General features: G+C 35.4%; 1 protein-coding gene across 1 annotated transcript in view; it reads right to left on the reverse strand.

Annotated features, from left to right (window-relative positions):
• Nucleotides 1-17191, reverse strand: part of LURAP1L (leucine rich adaptor protein 1 like) — a 165116-nt gene that overhangs the window by 17734 nt on the left and 130191 nt on the right. The window lies entirely within an intron of this gene.

Here is a 17191-nt window from a genome sequence, read left to right on the forward strand (position 1 = left end):
TGCACTTACACTGTAAGACAGAAATGTTCATTGTTTTAAGCTGTAAGTTTGGAGTAAATTTTTTTTTTACATCGATAGATACCTAGTACACTATAATATAATTACTTAATGATGATCATTTTTTCACATTTTATCATTAAGGCTGGTACTTAAGAAAAAATACATTTAATCAGAAAGTAGATGTGTTTAATCATTAAAGAAGTAGATGGTGTATCTGGGCACCATCAGGGCATTTATAATTAGGTGGAACTTTTTTTTCCTGGAAAAAATTATTTGTAATCATTTTGGGAAATTGTGTATATTTCTATCAATTAATTCATTGATTTCCTTGTTATTCTGGGGAGTGAGGCACACTTTGGGATACTGACTGTTGTTTCTCTGGTAGTATCATGTCCCCTCAACCTTTTCATCTCATGGCACACATAAACTAATTACTAAAATTCTGCAGCACATCAAAAAATGTATTATATTTTTTGCATATCTAACATAAAATAGGTATAATTTTTATTGGTTTACTATATATGTAGTAAAAACCATATTTTTACTACATATTTATATATATATATATAAAATAGTAATTACCATATTTTTATATATATATATATATATATATATATATATATATATATAAAATAGTAATTACCTATCCTTTTTTCTCCAAAGTGACTTTTTAATAAGAACAGGTGTCTATACTTGTATATAAAGACTCCTGGTACCAAGAATTAATGAACCAGATGCAGTCTTATTATGTGATATGACCAATAAAATGCAACGCTATTATATGACCCATATATTCATGATTCAAGACGGGGCATTCACACTGTATGGCTATTGTGTTGGCTGTTGTCTCTCTTTTTTTTTTTTTTACAATATAAGGAAAAAGAGGTCAGTGCTTCTGATGCAATAGTCAGGTATTGTGTGTTTTAAAATTTCTTGCAGCACATGGGTTGAAAATCACTGCTCTAGACTTATGGTTGGTAGGGGTACAGCTGAGGCATAAAGCAAGTCCATGGCTATCCATGGATTGTGTCGCTTAGTGCCCTCCTTCTGGAATTTTGGTATGTTGTTAGAACTTGTCCCATCGGAACAGAGAAATTATTAACACCATGCATGGAATGGTAGCAATCTTCTCATTGGATAGGGGAATTGCAGGAAATCTTACAGCCTGGTTGGAGGAAGAGAACTTCCTTCCACTCTTTATATCACATCTCTTTCCTTTGAATCCTTTCTGTCATACACCTAGGTAATCATAGGTTTCCCAGTTGCAACATAGGACTGCAACTCCAGAAATTTAACAACCCATGAGCTTTATACAATCTGTTTTTCTCCCTCTCATTTCCTTTCTTTCTTCCTTCCAGAATACTTGGGTGCCTAATCTGTATCAGGTTCTATGCTTGGTGATTTCTGTGTGAATTTCTATCAGTTTCTTCTTATAAGAAACTTAAAATTCAGAGTGAAAATGGACAAGTAAACAGATAATTATCAGAGTGTAAAAAGTGCTAATGGAAGTACCACTGAGTGCTATGCATCTAGTTTAGACTTGGGAAGTCAGGAAGAATTCCCAGAAGAAGTGGTATTTGGATGGGTTCTGAAAGACAAAAATGAATGCAGTAGAGAAGGTTGGGGGAGGACAAGCTAAGAAGAAAATTCAAATGTAAAGTCCTGGAAGCAGAAGAGCTTGGACCATTCAGAGAAATACAAAGAGCCCAGGACAGCTGGATGGCTGATACAAATAGCTTGAGTGCATCATGATGAGAGATGAGATAGGGGAGATAGTCTTCATGAAAGGCCCTTTGTATTACACTAAGAATAATGGACTTTATTCGGTAGGTTATAGGGAGCTATTAAAGACTATTTGGTTAAGGAAGGAGGTGGAGTTAATTTAACATCATCTGATTTGTTTCTTTAATAAGTCTGCTCTGTTTTCAATAAATAATGCATTGAAGGAAGCAATACTGGAGAAAGATGGGCTTTGCCATAATAACGGTCACATTTACTAAGGACTTTGAACAAGAGATGCAATAGGAATGATTCCAAAGCTGTTGGCCTGAGCCACTGGGCAAGTGATGGTGCCATTTACAGAGAAGGGGAACACTGAGAGGGGCAGGACCTTTCTTAGAAGTCAAGAATTTGGAATCAAGTGTTTTCTTTTGACTCTGTTTGTTTTTTAATTTTTTGATTAAATTTATTGGGTTGACATTGATTAATAAAATCACATAGGTTTCAAGTATACAATTCTTTGATACATCCATTATCTATATATTGCATTGTGTGTTTACCACCCAGTGTCAAATCCCCTTCTGTCACCATATATTTGACCCCTTTTACTCTTTACTACCTGCCCCTCCTACGCCCTTTCTCTCTGGTAACCAACATGTTGTTTGTGTCTCTGAGTTTTTGTTTGTTTGCTTTTCTTATTTGCCCATTTGTTGCTTTCAATTTTGTATCCCACATACAAGTGAAATCATATGGTTCTTGACTTTTTTCATCTGACTTATTTTGCTCAGCTGGATAGTCTCAAGATCCATCAATGTTGTCACAAATGGCAGTATCTCATCCTTTCTTATGGCTGAGTAGTATTCCATTGTATATATGTACTACATCTTCTTTATCCAATCACCTATTGAAGGACATTTTGGTTGTTTCCATTTCTGGGCCACTCTATTATATTTTCGATGCCTATTAACTAACATCCAAGACAATATGTTTAGGAGGCAGATCGGTATGTGAGTCTGAAACTTGAAGGAGAAGTCTGAGAAGTTATAGACTTTAATTCATGAGTGCTGTGATGGTTAATTTTATGTGTCAACTGAATTGGGTGTTTCTATAAGGGTGTTTTTGTATAAGATTAAAATTTAATTCAGTGGACCAAGCAAAGCAGATTGCCTTCTGTAATATGAGAGGGACTTACCCAGTAGGTTAAAGGCATTAATAGAACAGGCCTTCTCTTCTCCCTGAGTAAGAGAGAATCTTTGCTGCCTGACAGCCTTTCAACTGGGATACTGGCTTTTTTCCAGCCTTCAGACTTAAATTAAAACACAGGTTCTTCCTGGATCTTAAGCCTGCTGGCCTTCAGAATAGAACTAAACCATCAGCTCTCCTGAGTCTCCAGCTGGCCAACTCACCCTTCAAATCTTGGGACTTGTCAGCCTCCATGATCACATAAGCCAATTCCATAGGTATGTGAAAGAATATATACTTATGTGTATTTTTATATTTAAAAATCTATCTTATAGCCCTGGCTGGGTGGCTTAGTTGATTGGAGCATTGTCTTGTACACTAAAAGGTTGAGGGTTCAATTCCCAGTGAGGGCACATACCTAGATTGCATGTTTAATCCCCAGTCAGGGTGTATATGGGAGGCAACCGATCAATGTTTCTCTCTCACATCAATATTTTTCTCTCCCTCCCTCTCTCTTTTCCTCCCTCTCTCTCCCTTCCTCTGTCCTTCTCTCTCTCCCTTCTCCCTCTCTAAAATCAATAAACATATCCTTGGTGAGGTTTCAAAAAAATAAATAAAAATATATCATGTGTGTTTCACTCTCTCTCTCTATGAGTGTGTGTGTGTGTGTGTGTGTGTGTGTGTGTACTCTCTTTCTCTGGAAAACCATGACAAATACAAATGAACATTCACAAGGACAAAAACTGGCTGATGACAGGGAATGTTTTCATCTATTTTGTTCACTGCTCTATTCCTAGCACCAGAACAGCGCATAGCGCATAGTAGATGCTCAGTAAATATTTCTGAATGAATGGTTAGAAAATATTTAGTTATCAGATTAACTTTTGTTTAATAAAAACAAATCACCTTTGTGGAAATGAATCATCATGCTCTATAGTGAGATAGAAAGAAATTTCTCCTATGGGACCACAAAGAAGACTATAACATGTAACAAAGATCTTCAGCAATGCTCTAAGAGATGAAACAGAGTTCCACAAAATTATTTCTTACCAGGTTCCTTCAGGTATTGATCAATGACATCAGCGCAGGACCAAGTGAAAGTGATTGTATTGAGGTGGGAGTGGTCACTAACATTGAACCAGGCACTAAGCTCTCAAGTGGGGCTCCATCCAAAAGATTGTAAAGTGTTAAGTAAAGGACAGCTACTGGCAATCCTCCATAAACATTGGTTCTTCCAGCTGTGGTTTGGAAATTACTGAGTGGAAGTGATTTCATGTGTAGGTCTCCTATTGCCAGGTAACCTTAGATCCACATGTGTTGAAAATAAACAAAACTGAGAGTAAACGGACAACCACTTGTAAAAATTGGTGACTATCTTAAGGATACATATGTAAATAAAACTGGATGAGACTGAGCAGAAGTGCCTGCAGGCCAGATCCAATTATTTTTGGAAAATAATTTTAAATTAACCGTAACTCACAAAAAGATTAAGTATAATCAGAAGATTGCTCTTTTAAAAACTAAGAACCAGAAAAATTGCACAATTTTCCCCCTCAACTTTACATTATGCAGGCATGAATAAATTGCACAAGCTGATATGCTTGTGCCTGGTTGCTTAAGTTCCTAAAAAAAGAGATTCTTATATATCATATTGTTTACTCCTATAAAATACTTTTACTATGAGAGTAATCTTTTACAAAATCAGGTCATTTCATGAGCTAGAGAAAAAGTTATAAGCCAAAAGGGAATTTTTTTTTTTTTTTTAAAGAAATAGAATAAAAATAACTCACTCTGATTAAGGAAAAGGCTCTGAGAATATGATCAGTACACTGTTGAAATTTTTTTTTAGCTCTTATTCAGCCTATAGATGGCATATAGATGCCTTTTTAACCCTTATAAAAATGCACGCCATGGCCCTGGCTGCTGCAGCTCAGGGTCCCTGTCAGGGTACTCGTGGGAGGCAACCCATCTCACATCAGTGTTTCTTTCCTACTCTCTCTTTCTCCCCCCTCCCTCCATTCCACTCTCTCTAAAAATCAATGGAAAAAATATCTTTGGATAAAGATTAACAACAAAAATGACAAAAAATGCACACTATCATCCTTTTTGCAATTTGATGGATTAAAAATGATGTATCATTTTTAAAAATATATATATTTGTATTGATTTGAGAGAGAGAAGGGGGAGGAGAGAGAGAAACAGAGAGAGAGAGAGAGAGAGAGAGGGAGAGATGTCAGTGTGAGAGACACATTTGATTGGTTGACTCCTGCCCAGGTCACGACCAGGGATGGAACCCCCAACCTGGGTGTGTGCCCTGACCAGTAATCGAACCCACCACCTTTTGGTGTACAGGACAGTGATCCAGTCAATTGAGCCACACCAGCCAGGGCTGATGTATCATGTTTTAGTTAGCATTTCTATATTACATGCTTTTATTATTTTTTAAAATTTCTTTATTGTTGAAAGTATTATAGCTGTCTCCCTTTCCCTCCATTGACTCCCTCCACCCCACTCCATGTGTATTGACTCTTTGATTTTTGATCAATTTAATAGTGTATCCCTATGATGTCCCATGTTTTAAAATCCCATGTAGCCCAGCTGGGCATGGCTCAGTGGTTGAGCATCAACCTAGGATCCAGGTGATCAGGGTTCGATTCCCGGTCAGGGCACATGCCCGGGTTGTGGGCTCGATCCCCAGTCGGGGGCGTGCAGGAGGCAGCCGATCAATGACTCTCTCATCACTGATGTTTCTATCTCTCTCTCTCCCTCCCTTTCCTTTACTCTCTCTGAAATCAGTAAAGATACATTAAAAAAAAAAATTCCATGTTAATCATGTTTAGTTAAAGAAAATCTCAAGTAACAAAATGCAGTAAAAGTTCAAGTCATATCATACTTATTATAGTGGATGAATAACATACTTCATTCTTTGGCCAAAATGTGTGCTAACAAATATTGTACAAAATTGACTACAACCAAGTAAAGCTTCTTATTAGCACCATTTGCCATAATGATCCACTTAATACTTATAAAGCAATAACACTATCTACTAAATAGAAAAGAAGAATTAAAATGATCATTAACCACCAACGCTCTTTCTGTATTACACAATTCTATAAAATAGCAGGGCATTTATCAGAATATTCTGCATATCTGCAATATGCTGCCATTACGTAAGTTAGCTGCTGTAAAGAGAAAAAGGAATGTAAACTTTCATCGTATATGTCATTTAATCAGTGATGTGAACAAAAAAGAATCCCACAGTTAATATCTTTATTCCAAGAATGGAATTTTTTAAGTTAAATGTATCGAGGTAACACTGGTTAATAATATATGTCTTTCAGGGGTACAGATTTGTAATAAGTCATCTGTATATTGATTGCATTGTGTGTGCACCATCCAGTCTAGTCTCCTTCCATCACCACGTACTTGGCCCCTTTTACCTGTTTCATCCGCCCCTGACCCTCCTCCCCTCTGAAGGCCATCACATTATTGTCTGTGTTTATGAATTTGTTTCTTTCTGTTTTCTATCCCACATATGAGTGAAATCATATATACACCGAACTAGTACTCTGCCATAAAATATAATGAAATACTGCCATTTGTGACAACATGGATAGAGCTTGACAGTGCCATGCTAAGTGAAGTACGTCAGGCTGGAGAGGAGAAGAACCATATGGTTTCACTCACATGTGGGACAGAAAACAGAAAGCCAACACTGGAACTTAAAGGTGAAGATTATAAATTCATGTGCCTGTAGGGATACTGACACCTAGGTGTTTAATCAGCAGTAGACTTTGATCTGGAACACTGAATTGAGTAAAAGGAATACAAAATTAGTAAAAAAAAAAAAAAAAAGTATGATAGTATCTGCCAGAGTTCATTGTGTTCATTGGTGGTTAATAAGAGAAACTGAAAAAGTGCCCAGAATATAGTATTGTGTACTGTAGTAGCCTGTAGAGATGACTCTTTCTTGAAAAATAACTCATTAATTTAGAGAGAAGGGAAATGACTTCTAAAAAATTGACCAATTTAATATGAGTATTTTTAAAAATTGTATTTCCCTCTTATTAAGTACTAATGACTAATGATTCCATTTTACTTTGTTTTAATTAATATGCAGATCTCTGAGATCCATGGATCATTATCCCTAAGACCTTAGAAAATGATATGTTTAGAAAAGTAAATTCAGACCTTTTAACAGTGCTGATTAATTCAACATTAATGTATTGCCTTCATATGATGAAGCTTAGACCTATAGAAAATTGTGTGCAGGCTAGGAAATAAATTGCCATTTCCCCTTGAGGCAAGTACATATTTCAGTAGATATTATATTTTATTTTGTCCAGAAATTAATGTGTGAAAATAGAAACGTCATTTATTGAAATGCCACCCATCACCTTGGTATTAAAATAAGTTTCATTTCTAATCCATAGTCACTTGTTTTGTAATTAAAAAGTGCTATTAGGGATTGGTTGGTTTGTAACATACCTTAGGATCTCTTTATTTCAATCCACAGAAAGTACATAAAATAAGTAAAGAATTTGTTCTGAGTAAAATCATCATCCCTATGCTTGAATTATAACAGAAACCACACGTTTCAAAGAAGATTCAAGGGCAAATTTGTAAAGGAGAGTAAAATTAAGTTCTGATGCGTCCCACAGAGGGAGTTCTGGAAATTTTGATACACTGGGCAAACACCGATGCTCATTCAAGTGTGGGGGGTTTTTCCCACACTCTCACCATTGCCACCACTGTAGCATTGCCAGTTATTGGACTCTTAGTGTCCCAAAAGCTTAGATACTAATGGCTGTCTGTATAGAGGTTTCAGCAAAATTCTATTGTATAAAGGAATGAATGACTCAGTCAGATAATCAAGTAATTTGCCCTTGGTTCTAATAGTTTGTGGTGACCTCATCTATTTATATAAATGGTTTATGTCATAAGCTCAAAATGTAAAAAAAAACAACAACAGTGACGTATAAATTAATCTGCTATTCCAAAATCATTTTATCTTTCTCTTTTATAAACCCTCATATGCTTTGAGTGGGGCTGCTGCTATGCTCGGTTTCTGAGATGGCATTGGTTTGTTGATTCAATCAGAATGAAATTATCTCCCTTGACTGTGATTACTTTAGGGGTTGCATTATCTAAGTAGTTCCAATCAGAGAGAAACTCAGGAATGCTGCTCTTCTGTAAAGCTCAGGGGTGCACTGGAGAGGGCATGTGGATAGTAGCTGCTGGGAGCCACTTTGGGGTCCTAAGGGAAGTCAGGTAGCAGATAAGCTTGAACCACAGAAGCTGACTGATAAAATGTCTGAAGAAAACAGAAGCCCTGATCAAAACCTTGTAGAAAAAATGATCTCCCTCTAAATTTTGAAGTTATGCAATCAGAAAAATTGTCTTTATTGTTTAAGTCATTTGAGTTGCTTTTTTATTACTTGCAACTGAAAACATTTTAAATGATAGAATGGGCCCTTAAGCCTGACCTGGAGAAAAATGAGGTACCTGACCTGAACATGAAGTGAGAAAATGTACTATTTTCTTTTATTAGATTTGAAAAAGAGTTAAGAGTCGGTGTTAAAGAGTATAGAAAATACAAACCTTTTTAATGTGCAATATGATCAACAAAAAGAATACAAAAAGTAAATGAAAATGATATTTTAATTAACTATCACACAGTGAAAATGGGAGTCAAGAAGAACAATCCGAGAAATCTTACTCCCTCTCCCAATCACTAATTCCAAAGATTTTCCCTTGAAGTAGCAAAAGAGTCAAATGAAAATATACTATGTGTACACACAGCTTTATGCTCCCTAGCTCCACCAGTAATTCAGGGTGGGGCAAAAGTAGGCTTACAGTTGTTCATATGGGAAATAAGACAATAATTAATAGATAATTGTACAAGGATAAATTCTTGTTTCATGTGCTCACAGCTGTAAATCTGCTTTTGCTGCACCCTGTACAGGGGGTGTGCAATTACATGCAGTAATATGCAATACAGCAAATAGAGAACGAAATTAAAGAATTAGAGATTGTGATGATAAATGTAGACGATGAAGTCGAAGATTTTATCTCCATTCACAAAGTGTCAGAAAGGCACCATAGTTGGCTTTACTCTTCCTAGGTGCCAGAAAATAGAAAAAAATCAATTTCAAAATATATCATTTTCTGAAGAATCATAGCTAACTCTGCATTAGAGATTTTGCAGATGGCTTGTATATTTAATGTAATTTAATATTTTCAATAATCCTACAAGGTTTTCTACTCATTTCACAAAGGAGGAACCGAAGTCATCAGCATATAAGCGGTGGCCACAAGCCCAACAAGTATTTTTTTTTCAGCAACTTGAAAGTGTCAATATGATTTTTAATTTTTCAATTACAATTGACACGTACTATTAGTTTCATGTGTATAGCACAGTGATTAAACATTTATATACCTTATGATGTGATCATCCCAAAAGTCTAGTGCCCACCTGACACCATGCATAGTTACTCTAAAATTATTCATGATATTCCCTATGTTGTACTTATGTAAGGTATTTACGTAGTGACTTGTGTTACCCTCTGAAAGTACGAGTCTCTTGTACAAGTCAAAGAATTCCAAGATGTGAAGTACATGTTGCCTGTGCTGAGAAGGACTCACTAAGAAGCCTCCAGCAGCACAAATACTGTAAATGGAGAAAAGGGCAGCAGTAAAACATAAGAAATACAGTAACTTCTGTTGGGGTTGGGAGAAAAGGAAGACTAACACAAATATTCTGGATTAATACAAATTTTAGGAGACAGGTGAACTTTTGAATTTACCTGCAAATATATTTTACACACTTTACGTCAAAGTTTAAAATATCATGCTTTTCCCTAAAATCGAATAGAAACTGCACTAAAGAAAAAGATTCTGAAATATGTGCCTCGCTATAACATTACAAATAAAAGCCGCACAAATACTTGAACATTTTCAAGTGTAAAATAATTATGTTGGGACACTGCTTAGGATGCAAAATCTGGCACTGAATGCCCCCTGACAGTAGTTCAGTGGTTCCACCAATTAGCAATGAAGAAGGCATTATATGACAAGGCTTTGTGTGTAAGTTCTATTTGAGGTTACTTTTGAGAAATGCTTAATATTTTTGCTGTTGAAATGGAACAGGGAAGGGCATATGGGAAGGGAGAAAAAAACATCACACTCTGTTGTAATAGCTGCTTCCTTGTTTGAAAGTTCCACTAAAATATTACAACAGGAATTTTGAATACCATGCTCCTTACTGCAGCTCCAGCAGTGAACACAATACTCGGTACTTAATACATGATTGCTGGCTGAATGAACAAAGGGCCATGTAAGGAAATGGTGGAGCAGGGTCAGAGAATAATGAGTTGCTGTTATTCCAGGCCAATGTACACACAGGAGCAGTGAGATCAGACTTGAGAGGTTAGCTTGACCTTCTGTACGGTCTTAAATGCCAGCCAAATTCGTTCATAATGGATTCATTATGGGTATAGCTACTTCTAGATAGATAATACGTGACTAAAGGTAGATGCTGATAGAGTAGTCTCAATTAATAGTTTTAAAAAGTGCTGTAAGATATCAAATTTATAGAATTGTTGAATTTATCATTTCTTTTCAGCCATCTGCCATAACTGTAAATCTGTAGTTACTAATAACTTCAGAACACCTGGGCAATGAATAATCCTGTCAAGGAAAAATAAAGGAGAACATCAAAGTTAGACAATATGAAGAGACGGCTATAATTCTGTCAACTCAGAACTGCTCGAAAATTAGTGATTGAGGTTTATTTACAAGCTTAATTGAATTACTCATAAATCTCATTCAAACTTGAGTTCATAACTGCATTTTGGTTGACCATGGGACAGAAATGAATTACTGCTAGAATTTCTTCAGGAAATTACAATTTAGATGATGTTTTCCTTGGGAAATAGAACTTAAGATTCAAGGTTTATTAGCGTTAATCGCTTCAATTCTTAACAGGGAGGGAAGAAAACAAGACAATTAGAAGATTTCATTCTTTTAATTTAACATCATCTATTCTGTGAAAATAAAATGAATTTAGGATAGATATTCCCTTATTGGTCAACTTTGGAACTCTAAGGTCCTAGAAAAGTCAGACAGAACAACAGATGTACTGTGACAGCTCTTTGTATTGGATAATGTAAGCCATGTTCTGTCTGACACGGTAATTTATTTTGGGATTCACAGGAATCCTTGGAAAAGAATTACAACTATTTCTCAGATAAACCTTGCCATAAAAGATCATAGATTCTTTAAAGTTTATTATTTCAATAGGAGTGTTTTGTTTATATGATAACTGTACAGATCTGTGCCTTTGATATTATGACAAATATAAGATAAAGTCTCATTTTGATAGGATATTTAGCCAGTACTGGCATTTATCATCTAGACCTAATTATTGTGGTATTACATATGTTTTTATTACTTTACTGATATTACTATTTGTTTAAACTTATCATTTTCTTATACGTACGCCATTAATTATGTTAATCTTTTAACTTTCAATAGAATTATTTTAACTAGTAAAATAAGCTCTTTTTAATAATGGGGGCCAAATATGTCAGGTTTATTTTCATAATCGATTTCTGTATGGTCATTACTTTACAGTGTGATCTGTTTAGTAGTTCTTTGTTTAGAGACTTACTACCAAACATATGCCAAGATCTAGAAGAAACTATTAAGAAACCTCTCACCTGGCTTCTGCTGCATCACATAGCTCAAGTGTTTTGTTAACATCACTCTGACCTCCTGTGATTAGCTTCATAGTTCATCAACAGGACATTCGTCATTTGCCATCTCATTTTCCATAAATAACATGTAAGTCAAAAAGAGAAACATTTTAGCCCAGCTGGGTGTGGCTCAGCAGTTGAGCATCAACCTAGGATCCAGGAGATTGGGGTTTGATTCCTGGTCAGGGCACAGGCCCAGGTTTCGGGCTGCAGCTGATCAATGACTCTCATCATTGATGTTTCTATCTCTCTCTCTCTCTCCCTTCCTCGCTCTGAAATCAATAAAGATATATTTAAAAAAAAACAAACATAAACATTTTAAAAAGTAATTATTGTTAAAGTGAGTAAGTGTATTTGAATATCAAGTCTTCGGAGGTGTAACAAAATAAACTTAAAAGAAATCAGAAAAAAGATGGAAAAATTTAATGACGTAGATCACATACTTAAATATAATTAATAAGTGAACTTATTCTTTATCTTATTAATAATCTATGAAGTAACTGTTAAAGATATATTTAGAAATTTCTAACAACAATATGTTAGATCTTTAGGTATTGACTTGGAAATATGTACTTGAAATACATTCAAGTGAAAAAAAATTCAGGCTAATGCGTTTAGATAATATAGTCTAACTTCTGAAAAAACTTAGGAAAAAGAGTCCTCCCTCTATATTTTAAAATAGGTAAAACACACATACTCACACACACACCATGGTATATAAAATAAAACCAGGAGAGGGTGTGTATTTAACCAAAATCCAAGGCTAACATAAAAATATATATACCATGGTCTCTTTTAATCCTTTAAGGCTACTCTAACAAAAATACCATAAACTGGGTGGCTTATAACCCGTAAACATGTATTTCCCTCAGTTCTGCAAACTTGGAAGTCCGAGATAATGGCACCAGCAAATTCAGCGTCTGGTGAGGTGAGGGCCCCACTTCCTCTTTGACATTTATCTTTTCACTGTAACCTCACAAGTTGAAAGAGCAATTGAGCTTTCTTGTCTTCTTTTTTAAGGGCACTAATCCCATTCAGGATAATTAATAACCTCTCAAAGCCCCTACCTCCTAATACCATCACCTTGGAGTTAGGATTTTAATGTAGGAATTGAGGGAAGGGGCACAAACATTCAGAATATAGCAGAGTCCTTTACATTTATCATTGAGTACTGGTTGCATACTTGTTTTGGGGGGCAGGTCACAAATTGAGTTTTAGATGCCTAGCAATCAATGTAACAAGGAAAACCTGGACAGTTACCCAATTTCTAGTTTTTGTACTTTAAAAGCATATTGACTACTAAAGTGAAGTACACATACTCCTGCCAAGACCAGAAAGGAATTTCTCTGAGGGTTTACCCTAAGAGGGCACCTTGTAATATTCTTGAACAATGTCCTCAATAATTTCCTTTCAACTGACACAGCTATGAGTCTCATAGGCCTGTTTCTTATAAGGTTGCTTAATGTAGGCCAATAGCATCCTGAGAGGCAAATTCAGAAAAAGCAATTACCTTTATTTCACAGAAGAGCTCATATAAGTTGGTAAGAAAATAGAGTATAAGTATATTTAGCCATATTTTATTCTCTGGGGAGTTTTGAAGATCCAGGGCCTAAATTAAATTTTTCTTTATAATTACTTTTTCCTTAAAACTCCCTATAATTAAAAGTGCATTTTTCAGTTTAAGTACATTATGTATAGAACTACTAAATGAAGCCTAAGAGGCAACATTAAAGTGAATTTTAAATAAGAACTTCATTTTAAATCAGTAGATTAGGAAGATTCTAAAATAGTGTATCTGGCATAAGTATCTGAGCATTAGGATTTAAAGTACGATAATATAAAACATGTATCATTGTGTCCCAAAGTATTCCCATTATTTTCTCTGTCTCAGAAAGAATATTTCCAGAGAAGGAACAATCTAAGATTTGTTATACCCTTAATATGTTCCTGGAAACTTGTCTATACTATTTCTTTTTAATTCTTTTAATAACTGTGTAAGGCAAGTATTCTTCTTTTAAAAGATGGCAACTACAAGTGCTAGTAATTCATCTAAGTGACATAAGTGCTAAATGGCAACCTCTTGTTCAACACAAGGTCTAAGACTCTAAAATTTGTGCTCTTTCCTATATGCCGAGTAGCCCATGAGTAGCTTTATCAATGCTGTTCTCAGATCACTCTATTGTTTGCTAGTTACCTGCTTCCCATTTTTCACAAAGTGTGATGTAAATTAAACCATGAGGACTGAATGTATGTCCCTATTGGAGAAGGTGTTTCTTTATAACGGAGCAAGATTACTTCGCTGATACATTCATTTCCTCATTCAAAAGAATTAAGCACTGTCCTGTTCCAGGAACTGTAAAAGGAAAAACCCCCACAGAAGTTATGGTCTAAGTAGAGATTGTTACTTTTTTTTTTTTTTTTTAATTTGAGGTATAATTGATATATAACATTGTATTAGTTTCAGTTGTGCAGCAAAATGATTCAATATTTGTATATATTATAAAATGATAACCATGGTAAGTCTAGTTAACATCCATCACCATACCTAATTACAAAATTTTATTTTCTTGTGATAAGAGCTTTTAAGATTTACTCTCTTAGCAACTTTCAAATATACAGTACAGTGTTATTAACTGTAGTCACTATGTTTTGTTTAATTGTTTCTGTTGATCATATTTTGATCATTTATTGATCATTTACTACATGCAAGGTCCCATGCTAAGCACTTTGCCTTCCTTATTGCTTTTAATCCTTAAAACTCTTATTTTCACTTGACATATAAGAAAGTGGTGGTACATAGAGTTTGAGGAACTTTTCTAAAAGTTACACAGTTAGTAGTTGTATTGGTCAGCTTTTACTGCAGCAAAAACAACATGAAAAATCTCAGGGAATTGCATCACCATTATTTATTTCTTGCTTACAAATCTGTGGATAAACTTTGGATGAGCTGGTTTGACTGGCTTCTATGGTTAGCTGTGCTTGTCTGGGTTCAGCTGGGCTTGGCTCCAGACTGCTGGTTGGATTCAAGTCTTCTCTGAGTACTTCTTCCTTCTCAAATAAAGACATGCAGTCTGAGTCATGCTCTTCTCATGCAGAAAGGAAGGAGCTCAAGGGCAAAGGAGAATTGCATGATGGGAACTGACAAATTATTACTTGCGCTTACCCATTCCAGGGTCACAGCAAGTCCAGAGTCAGTCAATTAGGGAAATATTCCCTGTCCACAGTGGGGCATAGCAAAGATGGAGAGGAAAGAATTGACTACACTAGGCAACAGCCCTGGGATTTACACTCAGAACTGTCTAAATTTGAACCCTGTTATTTTAACTACTATCCCATTCTAAATAAATAAGAACCTAATTTATCTTCATTTGGGTTTATGACTAGTATTTTCTGAAGAAAGCTTCCAGGTAAGGATAAATTTGCTAAACCCATTTTTCTCAATAATTGATACAAATTTAATAAAATATCATGTAATTATAGTTATGACATAGAGAAGATTATCATCTGTAACTATGGTAGTAAAATCCTTTTTAATCATCTACAGATATCTGATGATTTTCTGTAGTGTATAAATGTTCTCTTTTCTGCAACTTTCCAGAAATCCACAATTACATTCTCAAAGATGTAAACTGCTCAGTAGTATATTCGGATGCTTGAAATCAAAGTCATAATTCTATGTAAATGGGGATGGCTGTTACTTTAAAACTGTTAGTCAACCTGATGAATACTGTTATCAGAGGACATCTCACTAGCTTTGATGAACACACACTGAAATTTGCACCACTCAGACAGACACCATTTGCACCAGATATAGCTGGGTGTTGTGCAGTGTTACAAGTCCTATAGGCAGCAATTCAGCAGGAACTACCCAAGTTGTAAACCTTTTGCTTCATCTATCCCATGTCTGGGAATTTATATTGCACATATATTACAGAACAAATATACAAGATTATTTGTCACCACACTATTTGAAATTGGAAATGACACAAATGTCCATCGAAAGGGTACAGGTTAAATAATTATTAAAAACTACAAAAAATGATGAGAAAGCATTATGTTATATGGAACAATCAATCTCAAGGTATAATTTTAAGTGAAAAGAGCAAGGGGCAGAACAATACATATAACTTTTATGTAAGGAAAAGCAATGAATGAGAAAATATGATTTGTTTGGGAAAGATGCACAAAGAACCAATAAAAATATTTATGGAGTAGATAAGAGTTGAGAGGGAATGTGTTTTACTCTAGACCTTTTTGTGTGTTTGGATTTTTGGACCATGTAAATAAAAGAAAGGAAAAATTCCTTATCTAAATCCTAATTCCAGTACCCAAACAGTATAATGTATAGGTCATAGGTTTTATGAGGATTTTATAAATTTATTTGAAAAATATATCCAATCTCTATCATTGTGAAGGAAAAGTGTATTCTATATGCTTAACTATTCTTTTCAAAAATGTCACTGCATACTCTTGGTTAGGGTATGTAAACTTTTCTAAACCACAAAGATATTTCACTTTCTTTGGTCTTTGACAATTTTTGAAAAAACTAACTTACATAGTTTTGAAATACTTACAATATCAACTTTATTGGCATTTGGATCTGTGTATACTTTTATAATCATTCTGTCCTTGTCAAAAGTTAGGCAAAGAAAGAAGGTGAGTTCTTGAATTCCAGATAAGTGAAGGGATTGAGAATGGGGAGAGCAGAGCCCTTATCCCAGAAATCCTGCCAACAGCAGTTGCTCAGCCCATCCTGGGCAACTTTGACCAGACCTTTTTTTTGAGGTTTAAGACTATATTTGTTGTTGTTGTTGTTGTTGTTGTTTTTAAATATTTCTTTATTGATTTCAGAGAGAGGAAAGGAGAGGGAGAGAGAGAGATAGAAACATCAATGATGAGAGAGTCATTGATCGGCTGCCTCCTGCACTCCCCTGACTGGGGATTGAGCCTGCAATCCGGGCATGTGCCCTGACTGGGAATTGAACCCCGATTGCCTGGATCCTAGGTCGAGACAAGACTATAGTTTTAAAAGCAAGCAGCACATTGTAGCCTAAGAGAGGAAGAAATAAATAACAAAGGACACGGACAGAATTTACCCAAATTGAAATATAACTATTTAATGAATAAAAGAAAGGTGTTAAATTCAATAATAATCATAAATCTGTATAAATTGAATCAGTCCCAAACATTAAGTGCTTCTAATTCCATTGTATGGATGAATAAAGTGACAGTACCTTGGATAGAAATAAGTTAAAGGGAAAATAAGACAAACAAAGGTTGGTTTCCAACTGTTGTTGGAAGACAACTTTCCATGTGTCTGTCATGTTTCTGTATCTCCTATAGCAGAGACACTGACTACCTTTATTCCAGACCATCTTTTCAAGGTTGCTTGTATGGCAACTAGCCTTGGAAGGTAGAGACAACATCGCTCTCCAGAGCAAAGGGGCAAGCAGGATTTCCACCTTTGCTTAGGTGGGCAGGAGCCCTCTAATTAGGCAGGGGTGGGGAATGTCTGGTCCGCAGGCCCTGTATGG

The sequence above is a fragment of the Miniopterus natalensis genome, chromosome 12 (genome assembly GCF_054644295.1).
Source record: "Miniopterus natalensis isolate mMinNat1 chromosome 12, mMinNat1.hap1, whole genome shotgun sequence".
Classification (NCBI taxonomy): Eukaryota; Metazoa; Chordata; class Mammalia; order Chiroptera; family Miniopteridae; genus Miniopterus; species Miniopterus natalensis.